This window comes from Orcinus orca, chromosome 2 (assembly GCF_937001465.1).
Source record: "Orcinus orca chromosome 2, mOrcOrc1.1, whole genome shotgun sequence".
NCBI classification, from domain to species: domain Eukaryota; kingdom Metazoa; phylum Chordata; class Mammalia; order Artiodactyla; family Delphinidae; genus Orcinus; species Orcinus orca.
Window position 1 is genome coordinate 118,316,801 of NC_064560.1, and position 24,603 is coordinate 118,341,403.

Below are 24,603 nucleotides of genomic sequence, written 5' to 3' on the forward strand. Positions count from 1 at the left end.
AGGGCTTTCTCTAGTTGTGGCGAGCGGGGGCCACTCTTCATCACGGGGCGCGGGCCTCTCACTGTCGCGGCCTCTCCTGCTGCGGAGCACAGGCTCCGGACGCGCAGGCTCAGTAATCGTGGCTCACGGGCCTAGCTGCGCCGCGGCACGCGGGATCCTCCCAGACCAGGGCTCGAACCCATGTCCCCTGCATCGGCAGGCAGACTCTCAACCACTGTGCCGCCAGGGAAGCGTCAGCATTCTGTCTGTGCTGAGTGTTCCTGACACGGACCAGTGAATCTCCCTGGAAAGTTCTGAGGGTTGGGATTAGCCGGAGATTGATGCTGTTCATATGTGTTGAGCAAAGTAATTTAGGATGGACTGGGAAGGAGATTTCCACTTGCATTCCAAGGAGGATGTATGGCTCCAGGCCTCGCCATGAAAATGAAATTGATTTATCATTGTTTTGGCTTAGAATGATTTCCACATAATCCAGGTTCTGCCTTGATCAGGTCAGTCCTCCTCTATTTCTTAACCAGGCTGGCAGGACCACAGACCCCAGTCCTCTGCTTGTCCGCACGTCCAAAGCACTGCTTCTCCAGCTTTTGACAGCCAACCAGAAGGATACTAAGTGACAGTGTGACACACATCAGCCTACCTATCACAAAGGGTACTCAGGCCTTTGTCAAAGTCAGGGCATTATTGAAATATAGACTTTGGAAATTCTCTCCCCAGGGATGCCTGCCTGATGCTGGTGCCCTCAGATGTGATGACTGGGCAGCCACTTCTGGCTATATCCAAGGTAGCACTCATTCTGCTTGGCCAGCTCCTTCCAACAAGACCTGGGCTCAAGCTATTTCTTTTCACAATACTTCTGGGACTTCTGAGCCTTTCAAAACATTCCTGCCGAGTCTTGCTGGAGGAGAAGGTAGCACTAAAACCGTGGATAGAGATTCTCAAGACAGAAGAAGGAGAGAGTGAAAACTCAGAAAAACAAATTTGGCATCAGAGGACATCTAAGCAATCATGTGGCCCCACCCCTTGGCTTTACTGATGCTGAGATGAGGTCCCAGATGTCAAGTGATCAGCCCCGGTCACAGAGGAAGCTAGAGGCAGGCTGGGAACGGGACCCATTTCTGCCTCCCAAGTGGGGGCTCCTTCTCTAAAGAAGAAGTGAGATGAGGCAGCTGAATTTGTTGATCGAAAGAGTCTCTCAAGCAGACTCACAGACATAGAAAACAAACTCACGGTTACCAAAGGGGGAAGCGAGGGAGATAAGCTAAGAGTTTGGGACTAATGGATACACGCTACTATATATAAAATAGGTAAACAACAAGGACCTGCCGTGTAGCACAGGGAACTGTACTCAGTATCTTGTAATAACCTATAAAGGAAAAAGAATATATATATATATATATATATATATATATATATATATATGAACTGAATCACTTTGCTGTACACTTGAAACTAACACAACATTATAAATTAACTATAGTTCAATTAACAACAAAAAAAGAAGTAGCCTCTCGATAGCCTCAGAAGTATCAACAGCCTCTCAGTTTACGGCTCTTCTTCCTGTACCAAAGCTAGTCTTTTTTCCTGGCATACATGAAGACCTCTCTCTCCATCCTTCTCTCTCCTCATTCAGAATCCTCCACCACCTGGCCCTAAACTACATGTCCCCCAATTACTTCCATACCTTTGCCCCAGGTTCTTTGGATCAAGCTACACCATTCCCTGACCATGCCTCCTGTTGGTGTTTCCTAGATTTTAGTGCTGGCCAAAACCTGGAGAAACTGTAAGGATGGAGATGCCCTGGCCTGTGTCTCAGCCTCAGACATCCTGGATCAGGGACCTCCACAGGAAGCCTCTGGGACTCTGATGTGGGAGAACCAGAAATCATGCCTTGAGGACCACTGCTTCTCAATTTCCCACCTCCCCTGGGGCAGTTTCCTGCTAGTGTAAGAGAGGGCTTTGGAATTCCCACCCTCCCAATTATTAGCTAATTTGAGCTTGTTCATGACACATGATCACCCTAAACCTGATTTCACATCTGTACACCAGTGCCTATATTCTAGGGGTGTTAGGGAGGATTAAAAAGCAACGTTTAGGGTAGTGAACATTAGCTTTGAGCAATTGGTAGTCACAGAGAGTAAGGTGTAAAGGTTTCTTCTTTGGGGGTAGATATGGTCTAAAAAGTAGTCTGGAGAAGACTATGAAGCTCTGAAAGTTTAAAGAAATTAATGGCAAAGTATTAAGCCATAGGCTATGTAGAGGAAAGGGTGGGATTTTGATCAAGACATTGCACATTCCCCATAGATCCAGACGGGTTGAGACCCAAGCCTGAGCCAAGTTAGGTGACCTAGGGCAAGTCATGTGTTCTGGCTGAAGCTCAACTACCTCGGTATCTATAAAATGGAGATAATAATAATGCTGCTGCCCTGACTACCCTGTGAGACTGTAGTGCTGATCAAATGGGACACACCTAAGCATTTTGTGAATTATAAAATTCTCTGGGAATACAAGCAAGCTATTTCACACCCAAAAGGCAGGTGCCTAATCCACTAGATATTTCTCTCAGGATTAGAATAAAGTGACCAGTTAAAAGAGCAGATTGTCAGGAAAAAACACCAACTTAAACTAGAGCCAGAACGGGATCTGTGCCTCATGTAGTCCAGAAAAGTATTCGATTACTGTGTCTTTGACTTACCTGTTTGTGGGAGTTGTGCGCTTGCTTTATCATGTGATTAAGGCTTTGGGATTCCTATTCTATTCTTCAGTAGCAGCTACACAACCTGTCATCCTCTTTTTCCGTGTTGCTGACCATATCAAGCTCACGTGGTAGGAACCTAAGGTAAAGCCTATGGGCAGTAAAAATACCAGCAACAAACAAGAAAACCAAAGAAGTGAACAAGCCCACCGAGATTTCCTGAGTTAATGCTGATAGAAGGTTGATGAAAATTGAACAAGGTCTGATTTAGAATTGGTGCACACATGCCTGGCTTTGAAGACTTCTGCGGTCTGTGCCTTTGCTTGCCTTTGAGCCTTCAGGTCTGTCCTCTGCCAATCCGTTCATCTTGTTGAATGAATGGTCTGTGTTATCTCCCCAAACCACTGTGCACATTCCAACCACCGCCTTTGTTCAAATCATCAAACCCCCATCCCAGCCAGAGCCTCTTCTGCTGTGCTTGTGCTGTGCGTGCCTCTTTTTTCTTTAAGGGCACAGAGTCTTCCTCCAGAAATCCTGCCAGAGGCATCGGCCCTCTTTGTAAGATCTCTGTCTGTACCTTAGGTTACTGACAACATTGGCTTAGGTTGTCTCGTGCCGCTACTTGTCTATTTGGGCAGCTGTTCTATAGACTATACGGCCCTCAGGACTGTCTTTTTACCTCTGCATGCCAGGGTCTAGCACAGGTCCTGCAAACATGTTGGGAGCACGATCATTATTCACTACTGTTGATAAAGATTCTGAAATAATAGTCTCCTTTGATGAGAAATAGTAAACAGGGACGGGTAGTAACTTCTAAAGAGCAACCTGATGTGTGACCAGCCTGAGGTAGGTGGAACGGTTACGTGCATGGGCTCTGGAATCAGACTGCTAGACTATTTCTTGCTTCCAAACATGTGTGGGCATTAATTAAAAACATTAAAAAACTGGACACCCCACCGCTTTAATAATAAAATTTCTTTCTTCCTGACTTAGCATTCAAGCTGTCACATTCACTGGTCCATGAATTTAAAATGTCTTTTCATTTAGGCATTGGAAACAGACATAGAGCTGAATACTGAACCTATTTAAAAGAATTTGGAACAGCAGATATTATGCCAAAAAACTATTTTTTAACCTAGCAAGAAATGCTATTCTTCCAAGGCAGTAAACTCATATCTCTCACAAAGAGAATCTGTTAAGTGGTTATTTTATTTTTTTAACATCTTTATTGGAGTATAATTGCTTTACAATGGTGTGTTAGCTTCTGCTGTATAACAAAGTGCAACAGCTGCATGCAAACGTATATCCCCATATCTCCTCCCTCTTGCGTCTCCCTCCCACCCTCCCTATTGCACCCCTCTAGGTGGTCACAAAGCACCAAGCTGATCTCCCTGTGCTATGTGGCTGCTTCCCACTAGCTATCTGTTTTACATTTGGTAGTGTATATATGTCAATGTTACCGTCTCACTTTGTCCCAGCTTACCCTTACCCCTCCCCATGTCCTCAAGTCCATGCTCTACATCTGCATCTTTATTCCTATCCTGCCCCTAGGTTTGTCAGAACCAATTTTTTTTTTTTTTAGATTCCATACATATGTGTTAGCATACGGTATTTGTTTTTCTCTTTCTGACTTACTTCACTCTGTATGACAGACTCTAGTTCCATCCGCCTCACTACAAATAACTCAGTTTCGTTTCTTTTTATGGTTCAGTAATATTGCATTGTATATATGTGCCACATCTTCTTTATCCATTCATCTGTTGATGGACACATAGGTTGCTTCCATGTCCTGGCTATTGTAAATAGAGCTGCAGTGAACACTGCAGTCATGTGGTACATGACTCTTTTTGAATTATGGTTTTCTCAGGGTATATGCCCAGTAGTGGGATTGCTGGGTCATATAGTAGTTCTAGTTTTAGCTTTTAAAGGAACCTCCATACTGTTCTCCACAGTGGCTGTATCAATTTACATTGCCACCAACAGTGCAAGAGGGTTCCCTTTTCTCCACACCCTCTCCAGCATTTACTGTTTGTAGATTTTTTGTTGTTGTTGTTTGTAGATTTTTTGATGATAGCCATTCTGACCGGCGTGAGGTGATACCTCACTGTAGTTTTTTGTTTTTTTTTTTTTTTTTTTTTTTTTCGGTACGTGGGCCTCTCACTGTTATGGCCTCTCCCCTTGCGGAGCACAGGCTCTGGACGCGCAGGCTCAGCGGCCATGGCTCACGGGCCCAGCCGCTCCGCGGCATGTGGGATCTTCCTGGACCGGGGCACGAACCCGTGTCCCCTGCATTGGCAAGCAGACTCTCAACCACTGCGCCACCAGGGAAGCCCTACCTCACTGTAGTTTTGATTTGCATTTCTCTAATGATTAGTGATGTTGAGCATCCTTTCATGTGTTTCTTGGCAATCTGTATATCTTCTTTGGAGAAATGTCTGTTTAGGTCTTCTGCCCATCTTTGGATTGGGTTGTTTGTGTTTTTGATATTGAGCTACATGAGCTGCTCGTATATTTTGGAGATTAATCTTTTGTCAGATGTTTCATTTACAGTTATTTTCTCCCATTCTGAGGGTTGTCTTTTCATCTTGTTTATGGTTTCCTTTGCTGTACAAAAGCTTTTAAGTTTCATGAGGTCCCATTTGTTTATTTTTGTTTTTATTTCCATTTCTCTAGGAGGTGGGTCAAAAAGGATCTTGCTGTGATTTATGTCATAGAGTGTTCTGCCTATGTTTTCCTTTAAGTTTTATACTATCTGGGCTTACAATTAAGTCTTTAATCCATTTTGAGTTTATTTTTGTGTATGGTGTTAGGGATTGTTCTAATTTCATTCTTTTACATGTAGCTGTCCAGTTTTCCTAGCACCACTGTTAAGTGGTTCTTTTTTTGTTTGTTTTCCACCATTGTGACCATAGTCACATTTAAATAATTTCATCTAATGAAGGGATTTTCTTATGAGACAAACTCCAAACCCATAGGCTATGCTATGGTGAATTTTCCAAGGGACGCCAAGTTTCCCAGGTATTTGAGGCTCAGGGACTCAGAAATAAATGTACAGATGGCATGAACTTATAACTTGTCCTTCGACAATGCACATGCACCTTGTATTACCAAAAAGTTATCTTTTTTCTCAAGATCTTACAGGTCTAAATTAAACTGAAGAAACATACATGTAATTCTTGAGTTCATTTGCCAGCTTTATTTTGATAATGCTGCCAGCTATACCTTATTTTAAACAGTGTTGTGAGATATGCGACAGACGAAGTTAGACAAAGAAAAGTACAGCCACAGAAGAGGCAGCTAACCATCACTCCTGCCCACTGGCGATAGGTGGATGCCCGGATAGGAGCTCTGCTGCTGATTGGCTGGTAGGAGGTACTGCAGAGAAACACCTGCCGGCTCTCCTACCTTCTAGGTGGCAAATCAGTCTAGTCCAGACCCAGACATGAGGAAGAAGTGGACTCCCAACCAGAGTGTAATGAAAGTATTTGACCCAGCAGCTCTTCAACAGATGGAGACTGATAAAACTGCTCTGAGGGGAGGCTGCTCTTGTGGGACCCTCTCACTCTCCACCGGAGCCCCATTTTGCTATCCCTCTGCGCAGGGGACAGGATTAAAATCTGTGCCTTAGCAAATGACAGATGACTTAACAATGGATCATGGGAATGGATCATGAGTAGTTTACTGCTCAAATACTAAGAAGTCCTGCTTAGAATATTATCCCCTTCAATTTGTTTCTGGGATGAGATGCTCAAGCGTCAGCCTGTCCTCGTGGCCTAGAAGGCATGATGTCTTGGCTCTAGGACTGAATCCAGAGAAGGTACACTTTGGGGAGTCACTGAGCTGTCTTTGTGCTTCACTTTCTCCATGTACAAACTGAGTGCTTTAGGCTTTGGAGAAGGCAATTCATGTGGACAAATGAAGCTGAACTTGAACAACTTATGCCAGTGACTGGAGTTCTTAGTGATGCAGGGCCTCCAGTAGTTGAAACTTGCTGCCCATCACCCCTATTCAGAGAACAATCCCCAAAGTTTCTGCATCCAAGGCTCTGTGAGAAATCCAGCAGCCTGTGCCTTAGGGAAAGGCTTCTTCTTCTTGTTTTTTTTTAAAGCACATTTGAAGAAGGAACAATACTACTCTGTCTTTCTCTCCACTCCTCCCACCTGGCCCCAGCGAGTGAATGCCCCTTTCAGGCAGCTGGAAAACAGCTGAACAAATGCAGTGGCAGCTCTGCATAGAGCAGGGCTGCATATGAGCTGTCCTGAGCTCAGGCCTGAAAAACATTTTTAAAGCCAGTGATCTTTGGCAGGAGCTGGTGAGATTAAGTATTGTTGGGAAATTTCAGGATTTAGTTTAGTTTTGTTTTGTTTTTTGTTTATTGTTTATTTTTTCAGTACGCGGGCTTCTCACTGTTGTGGCCTCTCCCGTTGCGGAGCACAGGCTCCGGACACACAGGCTCAGCGGCCATGGCTCACGGGCCCCGCTGCTCGGCGGCATGTGGGATCTTCCAGGACCGGGGCACGAACCCGTGTCCCCTGTATTGGCAGGCGGACTCTCAACAGCTGTGCCACAAGGGAAGCCCAGTTTTTTTTTTTTTTAAACACGTTTGTTGCAGTATAATTGCTTTACAATGGTGTGTTAGTTTCTGATTTATAACAAAGTGAATCAGCTATATATATACATATATCCCCATATCTCCTCCCTCTTGCGTCTCCCTCCCACCCTCCCTATACCACCCCTCTAGGTGGACACAAATTGCTGAGCTGATCTCCCTGTGCTATGCGGCTGCTTCCCACTAGCTATCTATTTTACATTTGGTAGTATATATGTAGGTATATATATGTAGGTAGGTATATATGTCCATGCCACTCTCTCACTTCGTCTCAGCTTACCCTTCCCACTCCCCATGTCCTCAAGTTCATTGTCTACGTCTGAGTCTTTATTCCTGTCCTACCGCTAGGTTCTTCAGAACCAATTTCTTTTTTTTTTTTTAGATTCCATATATATATGTGTTAGCATACAGTATTTGTTTTTCTCGTTCTGAGTTACTTCACTCTCTATGACAGATTCTAGGTCCATCCACCTCACTACAAATAGCTTAATTTCATTTCTTTTTATGGCTGACTAATATTCCATTATATATATGTGCCATATCTCCTTTACCCATTCATCTATCTTTGGACATTTAGGTTGTTTCCATGTCCTGGCTATTGTAAATAGTGCTTCAATGAACATCGAGGTACATGTGTCCTTTTGAATTATGGTTTTCTCAGGGTATATGCCCAGTAGTGGGATTGCTGGGTCATATGGTAGTTCTATTTTTAGTTTTTTAAGGAACCTCCATACTGTTCCCCATAGTGGCTGTATCAATTTACATTCCCACAAACAATGCAGGAGGGTTCCCTTTTCTCCACACCCTCTCCAGCATTTATTGTTTGTAGATTTTTTGATGATGGCCATTGTGACCAGTGTGAGGTGATACCTCACTGTAGTTTTGATTTGCATTTCTCTAATGATTAGTGATATTGAGCATCCTTTCATGTGTTTGTTGGCAATATGTATATCTTCTTTGAAGAAATGTCTACTTAGGTCTCCTGCTGATTTTTGGATTGGGTTGTTTGTTTTTTTGGTATTGAGCTGCATGAGCTGCTTGTATATTTTGGAGATTAATCCTTTGTCAGGTGTTTCATTTGCAATTATTTTCTCCTGTTCTGAGGGTTGTCTTTTTGTCTTGTTTATGGTTTCCTTTGCTGTACGAAAGCTTTTAAGTTTCATTAGGTCCCATTTGTTTATTTTTGTTTTTATTGCCATTTCTCTAGGAGTTGGGTCAAAAAGGATCTTGCTGTGATTTATGTCATAGAGTGTTCTGCCTATGTTTTCCTCTAAGAGTTTGATAGTGTCTGGTCTTGCAACTAGGTCTTCAATCCATTTTGAGTTTATTTTTGTGTATGGTGTTAGGGAGTATTCTAATTTCATTCTTTTACATGTAGCCGTCCAGTTTTCCCAGCACCACTTATTGAAGAGGCTGTCTTTTCTCCATTGTATATTCTTGCCTCCTTTATCAAAGATAAGGTGACCATATGTGCATAGGTTTATCTCTGGGTTTTCTATCCTGTTCCATTGATCTATATTTCTGTTTTTGTGCCAGTACCATACTGTCTTGATTACTGTAGCTTTGTAATATAGTCTGAAGTCAGGGAGCCTGATTCCTCCAGCTCTGTTTTTCTTTCTCAAGATTGCTTGGCTATTTGGGGTCCTTTGTGTTTCCATACAAATTGTGAAATTTTTTCTATTTCTGGGAAAAATGCCATTGGTAGTCTGGTAGGGATTGCATTGAAACTGTAGACTGCTTTGACTAGTATAGTCATTTTCACAGTGTTGATTCTTCCAATCCAAGAACATGCTGTATCTCTCCATCTGTTTATATCGACTTTAATTTCTTTCATCGGTGTCTTATAGTTTTCTGCATACAGGTCTTTTGTCTCCTTAGGTAGGTTTATTCTTAGGTATTTTATTCTTTTTGTTGCCATGGTAAATGGGAGTGTTTCCTTAATTTCTCTTTCAGATTTTTCATCATTAGTGTATAAGAATGCAAGAGATTTCTGTGCATTTATTTTGTATCCTGCTACTTTATGAAATTCACTGATTAGCTCTAGTAGTTTTCTGATAGCATCTTTAGGATTCTCTATGTAGAGTATCATGTGATTTGCCAACAGTGACAGTTTTACTTCTTATTTTCTGATTTGGTTTCTTTTATTTCTTTTTCTTCTCTGGTTGCTGTGGCTAAAACTTCCAAAAGTGTGTTGAATAATACTGGTGAGAGTGGGCAACCTTGTCTTATTCCTGATGTTAGAAGAAATGGTTTCAGTTTTTCACCATTGAGAATGATGTTGGCTGTGGGTTTGTCATATATGGCCTTTATTATGTTGAGGTAGGTTCCCTCTATGTCCACTTTCTGGAGAGTTTTTATCATAAATGGGTGTTCAATTTTGTCGAAAGCTTTCTCTGCATCTATTGAGTTGATCATATGGTTTTTCTCCTTTAATTTGTTAATATGGTTTATCACATTGATTGATTTGTGTATGTTGAAAAATACTTGCATTCCTGGGGTAAACCCCACTTGATCATGGTGTATGCTCCTTTTAATGTGCTGTTGGATTCTGTTTGCTAGTATTTTGTTGAGGATTGTTACATCCATATTCCTCATTGATATTGGCCTGTAGTTTTCTTTTCTTGTGACATCTTTGTCTGGTTTTGGTATCAGGGTGATGGTGGCCTCGTAGAATGAGTTTGGGAGTTTTCCTCCCACTGCTATATTTTGCAAGAGTTTGAGAAGGATAGGTGCTAGCTCTTCTGTAAACGTTTGATAGAATTCGCCTGTGAAGCCATCTGGTCCTGCGCTTTTGTTTGTTGGAAGATTTTTAATCACAGTTTCAATTTCAGTGTTTGTGATTGGTCTGTTTATATTTTCTATTTCTTCCTGGTTCAGTCTCAGAAGGTTGTGCTTTTCTAAGAATTTGCCCATTTCTTCCAGGTTGTCCTTTTTATTGGCATAGAGTTGCTTGTTGTAATCTCTCATGATCCTTTGTATTTCTGCAGTGTTAGTTGTTACTTCTCCTTTCTCATTTCAATTCTAATGATTTGAATTTTCTCCCTTTTTTTCTTGATGAGTCTGGCTAATGGTTTATCAATTTTTTTAATCTTCTCAAAGAACCAGCTCTTAGTTTTATTGATCTTTGCTATCATTTTCTTCATTTCTTTTTCATTTATTTCTGATCTGATCCTTATGATTTCTTTCCTTCAGCTAACTTTGGGGTTTTTTTGTTCTTCTTTCTCTAATTGCTTTAGGTGTAAGTTTAGGTGATTTATTGAGACATTTCTTGTGGTAGGATTGTATTGCTATAAACTTCCCTCTTAGAACTGCTTTTGCTGCATCCCATAGGTTTTGGGTCATCTTGTTTTCATTGTCACGTGTTTCTAGGTATGTTTTGATTTCCTCTTTGATTTCTTCAGTGATCTCTTTGTTATTTAGTAGTATATTGTTTAGCCTCCATATATTTGTATTTTTTACAGATTTTTTTCCTGTAATTGATATCTAGTCTTGTAGCATCATGGTCGGAAACGATACCTGATAAGATTTCAATTTTCTTAAATTTACCTAGGCTTGACTTGTGACCAAAGATATGGTCTCTCCTGCAAAATGTTCCATGAGCACTTGAGAAGAAAGTTTATTCTGTTGTTTTTGGATGGAATGTCCTATAAATATGAATTAAGTCCATCTTGTTTAATGTATCATTTAAAGCTTGTGTTTCCTTATTTATTTTCATTTTGGATGATCTGTCCATTGGTGAAAGTGGGGTGTTAAAGTCCCCTACTATGAATGTGTTACTGTCAATTTCCCCTTTTATGGCTGTTACCATTTGCCTTAAGTGTTGAGGTGCTCCTATGTTGAGTGCATAAATATTCATAATTGTTATATCTTTTTTTTGGATTGATCCCTTGATCATTTTGTACAGTCCTTCTTTTTCTCTTGTAACAGTCTTTATTTTAAAGTCTGTTTTGTCTGATATGACAATTGCTACTCCAGCTTTCTTTCTTTTGATTTCCATTTGCATGGAATATCTTTTCCCACCCCTTCACTTTTAGTCTGTATGTGTCCCTAGGTCTGAAGTGGGTCTCTTGTATACCGTATATATACAGGTCTTGTTTTTGTATCCATTCAGCCAGTCTGTGTCTTTTGGTGGGAGCATTTAATCCATTTACATTTAAGGTAGTTATCAATATGTATGTTCCTATTACCATTTTCTTAATTGTTTTGGGTTTGTTATTGTAGGTCTTTTCCTTCTCTTGTGTTTCCTACCTAGAGAAGTTCCTTTAGTTGTAAAGCTGGTTTGGTGGTGCTGAATTCTCTTAGCTTTTGCTTGTCTCTAAAGATTTTAATTTCTCCATCAAATCTGAATGAGATCCTTGCTGGGTAGAGTAATCTTGGTTGTAGGTTTTTTCCTTTCATCACTTTAAATATGTCCTGCCAGTCCCTTCTAGCTTGCAGAGTTTCTGCTGAAAAATTAGCTGTTAACCTTATGGGGATTCCCTTGTATGTTATTTGTTGTTTTTCCCTTGCTGCATTTAATTTTTTTTCTTTTTATTTAATTTTTGATCGTTTGATTAATATGTGTCTTGGCGTGTTTCTCCTTGGATTTATCCTTTATGGGACTCTGTGCTTCCTGTACTTGATTGACTATTTCCTTTCCCATATTAGGGAAGTTTTCAACTATAATCTCTTCAAATATTTTCTCAGTCCCTTTTTATTCTCTTCTTCTTCTGGGACCGTTATAATTTGAATGTCGGTGCATTTAATGTTGTCCCAGAGGTCTCTGAGACTGTCCTCAATTCTTTTCATTCTTTTTTCTTTATTCTTTTCTGGGAAAGTTATTTCCACTGTTTCGTCTTCCAGGTCACTTTTCCATTCTTCTGCCTCTTTTATTCTGCTATTGATTCCTTCTAGAGAATTTTTAATTTCATTTATTGTGTTGTTCATCATTGTTTGTTTGCTTTTTAGTTCTTCTAGGCCCTTGTTAAACGTTTCTTGTATTTTCTCCATTCTAGTTCCAAGATTTTGGATCAATTTTACTATCACTACTCTGAAATCTTTTTCAGGTAGAGTGCCTATTTCCACTTCATTTGTTTGGTCTGATGGGCTTTTACCTTGCTCCTTCATCTGCTGTTTATTTCTCTGTCTTCTCATTTTGCTTAACTTACTGTATTTTAGGTCTCCATTTTGCAGACTGCATGTTCATAGTTCCCCTTGTTTTTGGAATCTGCTCCTAGTGGGTAAGGTTGGTTCAGTGGGTTGTGTAGGCTTCCTGGTGGAGGGGACTGGTGCCTGTGTTCTGGTGGATGAGGCTGGATTTTTCTTTCTGTTGGGAAGGACCACATCCGGTGGTGTGTTTTGGGATGTCTGTGAACTTATTATGATTTCAGGCAGCCTCTCTGCTAATGGGTGGGTTGTGTTCCTGTCTTGCTAGTTGTTTGGCATAGGGTATCCAGCGCTGTAGCTTGCTGGTCATTGAGTGGACCTGGGCCTTAGTGTTGAGATGGAGATCTCTGGGAGAGCCTTTGCTGTTTGGTATTAAGTTGGGCCGGGAGGTCTCTGTGGACCAATGTCCTGAACTCGGCTCTCCCACCTCAGAGGCTCAGGCCTGACACCTGGCTGGATTACCAAGACCCGGTCAGCCACATGGCCCAGTACACGGGGAGTTTCTTGCCTTTTGGGAAGTCTGAGGTCTTCTGCCAGTATTCAGTAGGTGTTCTGTAGGAGTTGTTTGACGTGTAGATGTGTTTCTGATGTATTTGTGGGGAAGAAGGTGATCTCCACGTCTTACTCCTCTGCTATCTTGAAGGTACAATGGGTTTAGTTTTTGTTTTGTTTTGTTTTGTTTTTCAGTACGCGGGCCTCTCACTGTTGTGGCCTCTCCCATTGCGGAGCACAGGCTCTGGATGCGCAGGCTCAGCGGCCATGGCTCACAGGCCCAGCCACTCCGCGGCATGTGGGATCTGCCCGGACCGGGGCACGAACCCGTGTCCCCTGCATTGGCAGGCGGACTCTCAACCACTGCGCCACCAGTGAAGCCCCTAGTTTTAAGTCTTCCTCTCTTAGGTTCCTCCCTTCAGGAAAGGAACACATTCAGAGAAGCAAATTTGTTTACTTTCTTGATATTCTTCCATCTGTAAAGTGTTAGCAGCCTGTTTGTTATGGTCCAGGTTTACTACCGGGCAGAAGGGAGGGAATTGGAGGTATAGGTGGAAGGATTCCTTGATTTAAAAAGACAACAATCCCACCAAACAAAATCAACAGACCAGGCCACAGGCCCAGTGTCTATTGGACAAGACTCTGTAAACAAAGACCCAAATTGTCCACATCATAACATTACTGAGTTTCCCTTCTCATTTTGCGATGCCCCTATAAGCAGATAAGGGGAATTAGTATTCTGTGTTGTCATCTCTTTCAATCAGCACATCTTATCACATTTTTGACTGATTACATAGGTGAGTTCAGGTACCCTCATTTCCCCCAATTCTTGGACCCTGTCTCAATGCTGCAGCTGAGTTCAGTGAGAGGATGAGTGAGCATAAGCACTGTAGCTCCAAATTTTGGAGCTCATGGAACACTCCAGCCTCAGCCCAGAGTAATTGAGATTGCTCTGAAATTTTTGAAGCTATGTGTGTGAACTAGCCCTGCTGAACTCCTGTTTTCTTATAGGATGAAAACTCATTTAGGACAGGAAAGATGTCCCTACAGAAAGTATGACTCTGAGGGCATATTCTGTCTCTCCTCCAGTGTGTGTATCCTAACTGTTTGGGGTAATGGTCTCTGAGATATCTTTTTCCATCTCTTCACTTTCAGTCTGTATGTGCCTTTAGCCCAGAAGTGAGTCTCTGATAGTCAGCATTTTGAAGAGTCTTGTTTGCTTATCCAGTCAGCCACCCCATGTATTTTTTTAAAATTGGAGTATAATTGCTTTACAATCTTGTGTTAGTTTCTGCTATACAATGAAGTGAGTCAGCTATATGCATACGTATATCCCCTCCCTCTTGGACCTCCCTCCCACCCCCCTCATCCCACCCATCTAAGTTGTCACAGAGCACTGAGCTGAGCTTCCTGTGCTATACAGCAGATTCCCATTAGCTATCTGTTTTACACATGGTAGTGTATTTATGTCACACCTAATCTCCCAATTCGTCCCATCTTCCCCTTCCCCCCATGTCCAAATGTCCATTCTCTACATCTATGTCTCTATTCCTGCCCTACAAATATGTTCATCTGTACCATTTTTCTAGATTCCACATATATGCATTAATATATGATATTTATTTCTCTCTTTCTGGATTACTTCACTCTGTATAACAGACTCTGGGTCCATCCACATATCTACAAATGACCCAGTTTTGTTCCTTTTTATGGCTGAGTAATATTCTATTGTATATATGTGCCACATCTTCTTTACCCATTCATCTATTGTAGGACATTTAGGTTGTTTCCATGTCCTGGCTATTGTAAATAGTGCTTTAATGAACATCGAGGTACATGTGTTCTGTTTTTGTTTATTTTTTTGCAGTACGCAGGCCTCTCGCTGCTGTGGCCTCTCCCGTTGTGGAGCACAGGCTCCGGGAGCGCAGGCCCAGTGGCCATGGCCCACGGGCCCAGCCTCTCCACAGCATGTGGGATCCTCCCGGACCGGGGCATGAACCCGTGTCCCCCGCATCAGCAGGTGGACTCTCATCAACTGCGCCACCAGGGAAGCCCATGTGTTCTTTTGAATTATGGTTTTCTCAAGGTATATGCCCAGTAGTGGGATTGCTGGGTCATGTGGTAGTTCTATTTTTGGTTTTTTAGGGGACCTCCATACTGTTCTCCATAGTGACTGTATCAATTTACATTCCCACCAATGGTGCAAGAGGGTTCCCTTTTCTCCACACCCTCTCCAGCATTTATTGTTTGTAGATTTTTTGATGATGGCCATTGTGACCAGTGTGAGGTGATACCTCATTGTAGTTTTGATTTGCATTTCTCTAATAATTAGTGATGTTGAGCATCATGACAGTATGGTACTGGCATAAAAACAGAAATATAGATTAGTGCTATAGGATAGAAAGGCCAGAGATAAACCCACACACATATGGTCACCTCATTTATGACAAAGGAGGCAAGAACATACAATGGAGAAAAGACAGCCTCTTCAATAAGTGGTGCTGGTAAAACTGGACAGCTACAAGTAAAAGAATGAAATTAGAACACTACCTAACACCATATACCAAAATAAACTCCAAATGGATTAAAGACCTAAATGTAAGACCAGACACTATACAACTGTTAGAGGAAAACATAGGAAAAACTTTCTGACATAAACCACAGCAAGATCTTTTTTGACCCACCTCCTAGAGTAATGAAAATAAAACCAAAAATAAACAAATGGGACCTAACAAAACTTAAAAGTTTTTGCCCAGCAAAGGAAACCATAAGCAAGATGGAAAGACAAGCCTCAGAATGGAAGAAAATATTTGCAAATGAAGCAATGGACAAAGGATAAATTTCCAAAATATGTAAACAGCTCATGGAGCTCAATATCAAAAATCAGACAACCCAATTAAAAAATGGGTAGAAGACCTAAATAGACATTTAACCAAAGATGACATACAGATGGCCAAGAGGTATACCCCATGTCTTTTGATCAGAGTATTTAGTCCCCTGACATTTAAAGTCATTACATTTTATTAACTGTTTTCCAGTTGTTTTTGTAGTTCTTCTCTGTTCTTCTTCTTTTTGATTCTTCCTTTGTGGTTTAATGATTTTCTTTAGTAGTATGCTTGTGTTTCTTTCTTTTTAGTTTTTGTGTATCTATTATACCATTTTTCATTTGTGGTTACCATGGGGTTTATATGTGTTGACCTATAATTTTATCTACTTGTTTTAAACCAGTAGTCATTTAAGTTCAAACACATTCTAAAAGATCTACATTTTTTACTCCCCTCCCCCACATTTTGTGTTTTTGATGTCATATTTTATATTTTCACATTTATATATTAACTATTTATGGTAGTTATGGTTACTTTTACAATTTTTCATTTTAATCTATCTACTGGCTTATTTAAGTGGTTTATCCTCAGTCTTTACTGTGTATTTGCCTTTCCTAGTAGGATTTCCCCTTTCCTATAGATTCTTACTTCTTTTCCACTTTAGCAGAGACCCTTCAACATTTCTTTAAGGGTAAGTTTAGTATTGATGAAGTAACTCTTTTAGTTTTTGCCTGTCTGAGAAGTTTTTTTTTTAATCTCTCCTTCTATTCTGAATGATAATCTTGCTGGGTAGAATATCCTAGGTTGCAGGGTTTTTCCTTTCAGTCCTTTGAATATATCATGCCATTCCCTTCTGTCCTGCAAAATTTCTGCAGAGAAATCGGCAGATAGCCTTATGAGGACTCCCTGGTATATGACTCTTTGTTTTTCTCTTGCTGCCTTTAGAATACTCTCTTTATATTTAACTTTTGCCATTTTAATTATGGTATGTGTTGGTGTGGTCTGTTTGGGTTTATCTTGTTTGGAACCCTCTGTACTTCCTGTTCCTGGATATCTATTTCCTTCTTCAGTTTTGGGAATTTTTCAACCATAATTTTCTGAAGTACATTTTCAATCCCCTTCTCTTTCTCTTCTCTATCTGGGACCCCTATAATGCAAATGTTGGTATGCTTAATGTTATTCTAGAGATCTCTTAAGTTGCCTTTACTTTTTAAATTAGTTTTTCTTTTTGCTGTTCTGATTGGGTGATTTCCATTATTCTGTCTTCCAGATCACTTACACATTCTTCTGTATCACTTAGTCTGCTATTCATTCTTTCTAGGGTGTTGTTTATTTCAGCTATTGAATCATTCATTTCTGATTAACCTTCTTGTGTTTTCTAGTTCCTTGTTAAAATATTCACTGTTTACATCAATCCTTTCCCCTAATTCAGTTAACATTTTTTATTACCAATGTTTTGAATTCTTTATCTGGTAAGTTGTTTATTTCTGTTTTGTTACTTATGTTTTCAGAAGTTTTCTCTTGCTCTTTCAGTTGGGAGTAGTTCTTTTGCCTTTTTATTATGCCTAACTTTCTCTGCCCCTATGATATTAGGTGAAATTAGTTATCTATTGTCGTCTTGAAGGCATGTTCTCATGTGGGAATGCCCCCATACAGACTGCATATGTCCAGTGCCTTTGGTGTGGGCTGGTAGCTATCGCCTTGGTAGGGTGGTGGGGCTGGAGATGGAGGGGCTAGAGCCAGCACCACGTGTGAGGTACGACTCCCTCTCTGCTCAGTGGTTATCACTGCCCTGTTAGGGTGGGGGTGGTCTGATCCCAAGTTGCTGGAGCAGAAGCCCTGAGGGCTGGGCCCAAGCTGCTTCTGTTCCCTTCAAGTGTGTGTGTTTTCCTTCTCCTTGCACCAGGATGTTTGCTCCAGAGGAAGGGAGTGCTGATGCACGTAAGGCCTGCCTGCAGACAGAGGTCTGATGAGCTACCTGTGTAGGTGTCCACAACCCCACTCAGACACAGACTCTGGTGCAAATCCTCTTTGTCCCTCAGAGCTGATCACTGCCCCCTGCCTCCTCTGCCCCTGCCCTGTTGTGGAACTGTCCTCAGGGCTGGCGGGGGCCCACATGGACTCTCAGCATGTGTTGGGAGATTAGCTGTGTTGGAGTGGCCACTGTCAGAGATCTGGATGGCTTCTGAGGCACTGTCTGAAAAAGTGCCAACAATGGCCACCACTGCCCCACCCAGGCCTTCCCTGGGGACCAGGTCATCTCTGCAGCCTATAGTCAAGTCTTTTACCTAGTCATGGGTGCCCTAGATCCAGTGTCATGCTGTAGTGTGGAGTGAGCAGGGCCGGAGAAGGAGAGTTCACTCAGTTTGGGCTGGGGTGCACAGTGAGACATTCACGGGAAACCTGGCAGCCGCTAGGGCAGATGTCTCTCTGCCCTGCCTTGGGGGTTAGCGGGTGCACGTGTGCTCCTCACAAGCAGAGTCCAGGACTCTCCCAGCCCTTCTATTTGTCCCAGTGGCCCTACAACAAGCTGAAGGGTCTTGTCTCCTCTGTGCAGGCCCCAGGACTGAGGTGCCCAATCTGTGGCTCAAACTGCTTACTCCCCAGGGCAGGTGTCCACCCCTGTAATCTCCCTCTGAATCCCTTCCCAGGGGGCACTGGTTCCGACCTGATCACTTTTCTTCCCTTTCTACCCAATTTCATGTGTATCTTTCTTATAGCCTTGATTGTATAGGAGCCCTCTGCCAGTTTCCAGTTAGTTTTCAGTGAGAATTCTTCCATATGTAGTCATATGTTTGATGTGTTCATGGTGGGGAGGTGAGCTCCACATCCTCTTACTCTGCTATCTTGATCCCTCCACTGTTATGGTCAATCTTTTAAATTTAAGCCATTATAGTAGATGTGTAGTGACATTTCATTCTAGTAGATGGGTACTGACAGATGAAGACAGCGCTGGCCCTGTGTGGGCTGAGGGTGAGGTATTCTGATACTTATCCTGGTTCTTCCCAGTTCTGCCATGAGAAGTGATTGACATCAGGTAGAGTAGCTCTTTTGTTTGGGTCCAAGCATTTTCCTCTGGCCCGACACAGGCACTTGTGTGCCATGAAGGGACTGGGTCCCTCACGTGCAGGAACCTTCACTAAGAGGTCACTTTCCTCTGTGGTTTCCTGGAGGACATGAGGACAAATTGCTGGCATATTGTTTTTGGAGTCAGGATTCAGACCTCGGGTCCCCCATCCATTCTTCTGAGCGTTGCTCGTTAAATTGCCGTGAACCAGCTTCCTGAGGGCCATTCCTGACCAGCAGTGGTGGACCCTCCAGGGGCCCTCAGAGCAGCCACACTTGCAGTGCATCCCCTGACATGCAGACCTTCGGGACTTCAGGCTGTAGCTCGGATTGCTGCCCAGCTCTCCTCAGTTTTGAGGCTGGCTGGACCAGGACACAAATCATGGGGAAAGCAGGGAAGCCTTTTTCGTTCTCTTTCATTTTCAGAAGGGCCAGATGTCATTATTTCCGTGGCTTATTTAGAAAATCCAGTGGGTTTCTGACCAGCCCCAGTTTTCTTCCTCCCCTTTCTTCCTCCCTCCCTCTTTCCACTTCATTTCTTTTCCTCCCTTCCTGTCCTTCTGTCTCCTTCCTTTTCTTGACAAGCTCCCTCCATCAGCTTCAGTCATTAGATAAGGTGTCGGTATTCAAGGTCTGAAGGGACTCCTTCCTTTGAAGGGGACATCTTGCCATGGCACCCCTGTGGGGTCCCTGAGACCTCATCTTGTCAGGCAGGTAAACAAACACCTCCTGACATAGAAAAGACTTAGCTCTCAAAAGATTCAAACGAGGACGTTATAGGGAATTGAGACATGGGAATCAAACTAGGACCTCTTTTGAGGGGTTCAAAGAAACACACTGGTTTTATTCATGCCCGTTTCCTATCTATACTGAGAAAGCAGGGTACAGTCAGGCCAAGTGTAACCATAGTTGAGCATAACAACAGAGAAGCTCTTTTTTCATGGAACTAAAATACAGGCTGATGTTGAGCTCTCTTTGTCTCTTGGCTTTGGAAAAAGCAGGGTAGGGAAGAGGGAAGTGCATTAAGTGTCGGGTTGTCCAACTCATTACAGGGATGTCTCTCCTGTTCTCTATAACTCTGCTTACCTTTCTGAGAGCCAATCATCTCTCCTTTAACTCTTTCACTATATTCCCCTATAGGACCAACAATGCAGGATTTTACATGACCCAGAGAATAACAGTTGGCTATAAAAGTGGGAGGCAATTGCCAGGAATTTTTATGTGTAGAGAAATCCCTAGAGAAGCTCTTCTCCATCTCCACCCTACTCCCATTCTGGTTGGCCCAACATCCAGAGAACCCAGTCCAAGGAGGCGGGTGAGTCTATCCCCGAAGGTCCTTATAACTTAGAGTGAGGGAAAGTCTGGAACTGGACATCCATCTCCCATGCTGCCATCTGGTACAGACTGAGTGGTGTCCCACGAATGAAGCACCTGCAGCGTGTCAGCACTTCCAGGACACTAACCCTGACATCACCTGGCACACACATAGCGCTGGGCTCTCTGGAGCTGTGAGCTCATTCCCCAGGGCGGAAAGAGGTGGATTATCTGTGTGTTTTCTGTCTAAAGATGACCGCTTCAGACCTGACCCTGTGGAGGCTTCTTGGCTTAGCGTGAGGTGATGTCACTCAGTGCTTCCTGCAGCTGCTGTAGCGTGAGGGGTCACCCTCTCCCCCACCAAGTCCCCAGAGAGGAGCAGCCGTTGAGAGCCAGCGTGTGTGGGCCTCACGATGGAAACGTCACTCTACTTGGGGAGACGGGACAAAAGTGGTGTTCAACATAGCAAGCGGGTTAACAGGTGGCCTGAGTGATTGAGAACCCGTGTGAGCCCGGAGTATATCCACACCTCCTCCCTAACCCTCTGGGGTGTGGTCCACATCAGGCCAAGCCCAAAGTCTCTTTTGGGTCCAAGTGGTCTACATGATCTGCTAAGTTGTTCTTAGAAAAAATCCAATGTTCTTGAATACTACCACTGGGTTGAAGTTTTTTTTTTTTTTTAAATTATGTTCTTATAAGGAGTGGACTAGTCAGAGATCTGATGTTCTAGAGAGTCATTTTCCCCAATTGATTATCCACAGAATCTCAGTCTGCAGAACATCTGGTTTACATTAAACACACAAACCAAAATAAAAATATACTCAAATATATTTAACAAAGGCTGAAAAGCATCTTCTTTTGGACATTTGAACTGTACATTAGCATATTAGAGGATCAAAAAGTCCTGCTGACGTTTTCAAAATCTAGTATTTGTCCAACGTATTTGACCATGCCACTTTCTAAGCACATCTGTTTCAGCTTACGGAATACAGCATTCCCTGGGCTATTCTCCAGGATGTTCTATCTAGGTGAGAAGACAAAGCCACACATGGCTATTCCTTTGGAAGGTCTTTTTCTCTTCTCACCTTAATTTGTTATTCATTAAATAGACATTCATTGAATCCATTTATTCATTCACTCACTTATTCATACACCATAGTAAAAAATACACAAAATGCTTCCTACAGTACAAGCCTCGAGGGATACATGCTGCTGAACGAGGCATGGTTCTCATCTCTGAGGACCTCATGATCCAGTGAAGAAACCGAGGCAACCACTGGAGATGAAGTAGCCAAAGATGAAGAACCTGGCACTCAGGAGAGAGACCTTGTCTGAAGCCATGTGTCTGGGTGGTGTGAGCAAAGAGATGTGAGCAAAACCATGGAAAGGGAGGAAAATGTGTAGGTGGGAAAAAGATTAGCACAAAGATGGAGTTCCAGGAACCCAATACACTTAAGGACTGGATAAAGGGAGAAAGGTCTGTGAATCAGGAAACAGAGGGTGGAAGGCAGCCTCCTCACCATTAGAGCAAGTCTGGGCTCTGAGCAGAATGATGGGGCATTGGATTATTTTCCTGGGCAGGGAGAAGAAAGAGGAGGGTTGATAGTGTGTAGTTGTGTGTGTGTGTGTGTGTGTGTGTGTGTGTGTGTGTGTATAGAGGGGTAGTTAATGAGGGGTAGTTCAGAGGAAATTTCTGCTCACAAATTATAAGCAAATGTATTAAAATTTGCACCAAAACACAGTGCAGTAGCTAACTGACCACCCTGACCAGAGCAGCTGCAAAGGTGGGTCTGCTCTGTGGACTTAGGGAACTCTTGGTCACAGCCTCGGGGGCGAGCTCTATGGGAGAATGGCCAGCTCTGAAGAGGATCCAGAGAGTTTGTCTTTGAAGGCAGGACTCCTGAGAGCACCAAAATGTCCCAAGTGTGGCATAAAACAAAAATAGCACTGGGTAAAAAGGCAGGAGACAGAAGGATCATCCTTCTTTCCCTAACAAAAACCATTTTTAAGGAGACACACACCAATCTTAACAATACTTGGCACATGGTAAATGCTAAATTAATACTATATCATCATCATAGTATTAAAGACATCCGTATTAGCTGTTCTTGAGATGTGGATATCTTTCCCAGGGACAGAAGTGGCATGCAACTTCAAATAGGATGTTTTTGCAAAAGCAAGAGTAACCTGTGAATCTTCCCTGTAGTGTAGTCTCCCTTGTCTCCTTTGACTTTGTTGCTGTGTAGAAGTGAACAGTGTTGATAAATAAGATCCCTTTCCTGATAGCGGTTTTAAAAGCAAACCAGAAACCACAATAATATTATCCCCAAACCCCACCCCAAACCTTAAAATATCTCTAGTATCTCTAGCTATATCATCATGGTCCCATCTCATTGCCTGTGGGTGACTGTCTGCTGTGCTGCAATTTGAACCTCATGAATATTCAGGTAGCTGGGACTCTACAAAACAGCTTTAGATAGTATTGGTGAAACGCTATCTTTTCTGACTCTTTTCTGGTTCTCTTGGCAAGTGCTGAGAGTCTAATGAGGCTTGTACTCAGCGGGGCTCAGCTGGTGCCTTCGTCTTCCTCCTGGCGTCAGGTGGTCCAGTCCCTGAGCCTTACGCTGGTCTGGGCTCCACCCCTCGGGTCTTCCCATGAGGACAGGCTGACCCCTCTGTAGCAGCAACCAAGCATTTTCTGACCATTCAGCTAGGTCAGACCTCAGTCCTCGCTACTCCCTGCACATTATGGTGACGCACATGAAGCTTTCCAAATTGGCCCTGGGAAGCTCCCTTTCTTAGGTTTGAGGGGAGGGACCCCCACCCCCATACTTCTCCACATGGAGTAGGGCAGGGCTCCCCGCGTACCACAGGTCTCTCCAAAATCCCTCACCTCATCTCCAACCACCCCTGACCTATTTATATTCTCAGAGAGGGTGAAGGTTTAAAAAAGTGTTATAAAACTAGTTTCAGAGCACCTCCTTTGATCATTCTGTATTATGTTTGGAATATTCCATCCCTTGCTTCTGTACTTCCCTCAAAACCTCCGGCAATCGAAATCTCCTTCACCACCAAAATCATCAGCCTGGAATTCTCTGCCTTCATCCTCTCCTAATGGGTGCCCACTCACTCAGCCCTCAGATCTCAGGTGAAGCATCCCTTCCTCCATGCCTCTGCGACTCCTCACTATTAGAAAACCTCCAGGTGTCAGTAACCTTTCCTTTGAGCGCTTATCACAGTTCCAGTCTTACATTTATTTATATGGTTATTAGACTAGAGTTTGCTTGCTCATCACTGTATCCCTGGCATGTAGTGGTGCTTGACAAATATTTCCTGAATGAATGGATATCTGTATCATCCACCAGACTATGATATCTGTTGAAATCCTTCCCCTCAGACTTCAAGAGATCCTGGTAGTTGTTGCTGGATAACCTCTGTAAGTCTTAATTTGCTCTCAGTGATTTTCCATAAGATAAGAACATTTCTTTTCTAGCTTCATTTCAGCGTTTGTTGAGTGTGTACTACATCCTTGGCAAAGTTTGGGGTATGTTCTGTACATAATTTCATTGGTCCTCACAGCAACCCTGTGTGGTTGGCATTAATACCTGTACTTTATAGGCGAGAGAGCTGAAGCTCAGAGAGGTTAAATGACTTGTCCAAGGCATCTAGGTAAGGGATTACAAATTTGAATTTGCTCCCAGATCTGTCTGACACCAAATCTGTTGTACTTTTTATTACTGCACTTCTGATATTTCATATGTCTGTAGTTAGGCATGAAATAACGTGCTATGAATAGATGGAAGAGGCAATCATAAAGCGTTAACTACTAATACTCGTGTTAGAAACACAAAACCCAAGAAATGTCCAGGAGAACACTGCTTTTTCATGTTGGTGCGTGCATGCAGCCTGTCTGTGTTCAAGCCACCAACTCAGCAGTGAACTCCAGATTTTTCTGTGCCAGGTTAGTGAAGTTTATTATTTGTAAATCTCTCAGAGCTAATTTTATTTTCCACATAGGCATCATATGCTGATTCCAAAAAAGGGGACCTACACCAGTATATTTTGTCCATTGCACCTATATATAACATGATTCTTAGAATATGTATTTCCTGGTCTCTCGACAGACGCCTCGAGGAGCTAGTGGAAATTGTGTGTCTGCTCTCCAGCGAAAGGCACACACTGATTTTGCATATTATTTCAGAGTCTTAATACTCTGAATTGTGTAGAACCCAAGTGAAGTATCCCTAGTCTGTTTGGGAAGTCTCAAAATTCACGGGTTGGATAATAACTGAATTGCAAGCAGAGAGCAGGGTGGATGATTGAGTGCTGAAAATGTCTGTAAGAAAAGAATATGCTTTATTAAAGAATCGTAGAATATTAAGGGGAAAGGGTCCTCAGCTCTCATTTAACCACTTCAAGCATGAAGTGGGTAGCTGGATTCAGTGATATTTAGGGCTTCT

At 42.6% G+C, this 24,603-nt stretch overlaps 1 long non-coding RNA gene across 2 annotated transcripts in view; it reads left to right on the plus strand.

The window, feature by feature from the left end:
- Positions 1–5,039: 5,039 nt before the first annotated feature.
- Positions 5,040–24,603, plus strand: part of LOC125963696 (uncharacterized) — a 492,822-nt gene continuing 473,258 nt past the window's right edge. For both annotated transcript variants that reach the window (XR_007476054.1, XR_007476055.1), the window contains exons 1-2: positions 5,040–5,368; positions 8,512–8,761. This is a non-coding gene — a long non-coding RNA (uncharacterized LOC125963696). The remainder of the gene's footprint in view (positions 5,369–8,511; positions 8,762–24,603) is intronic.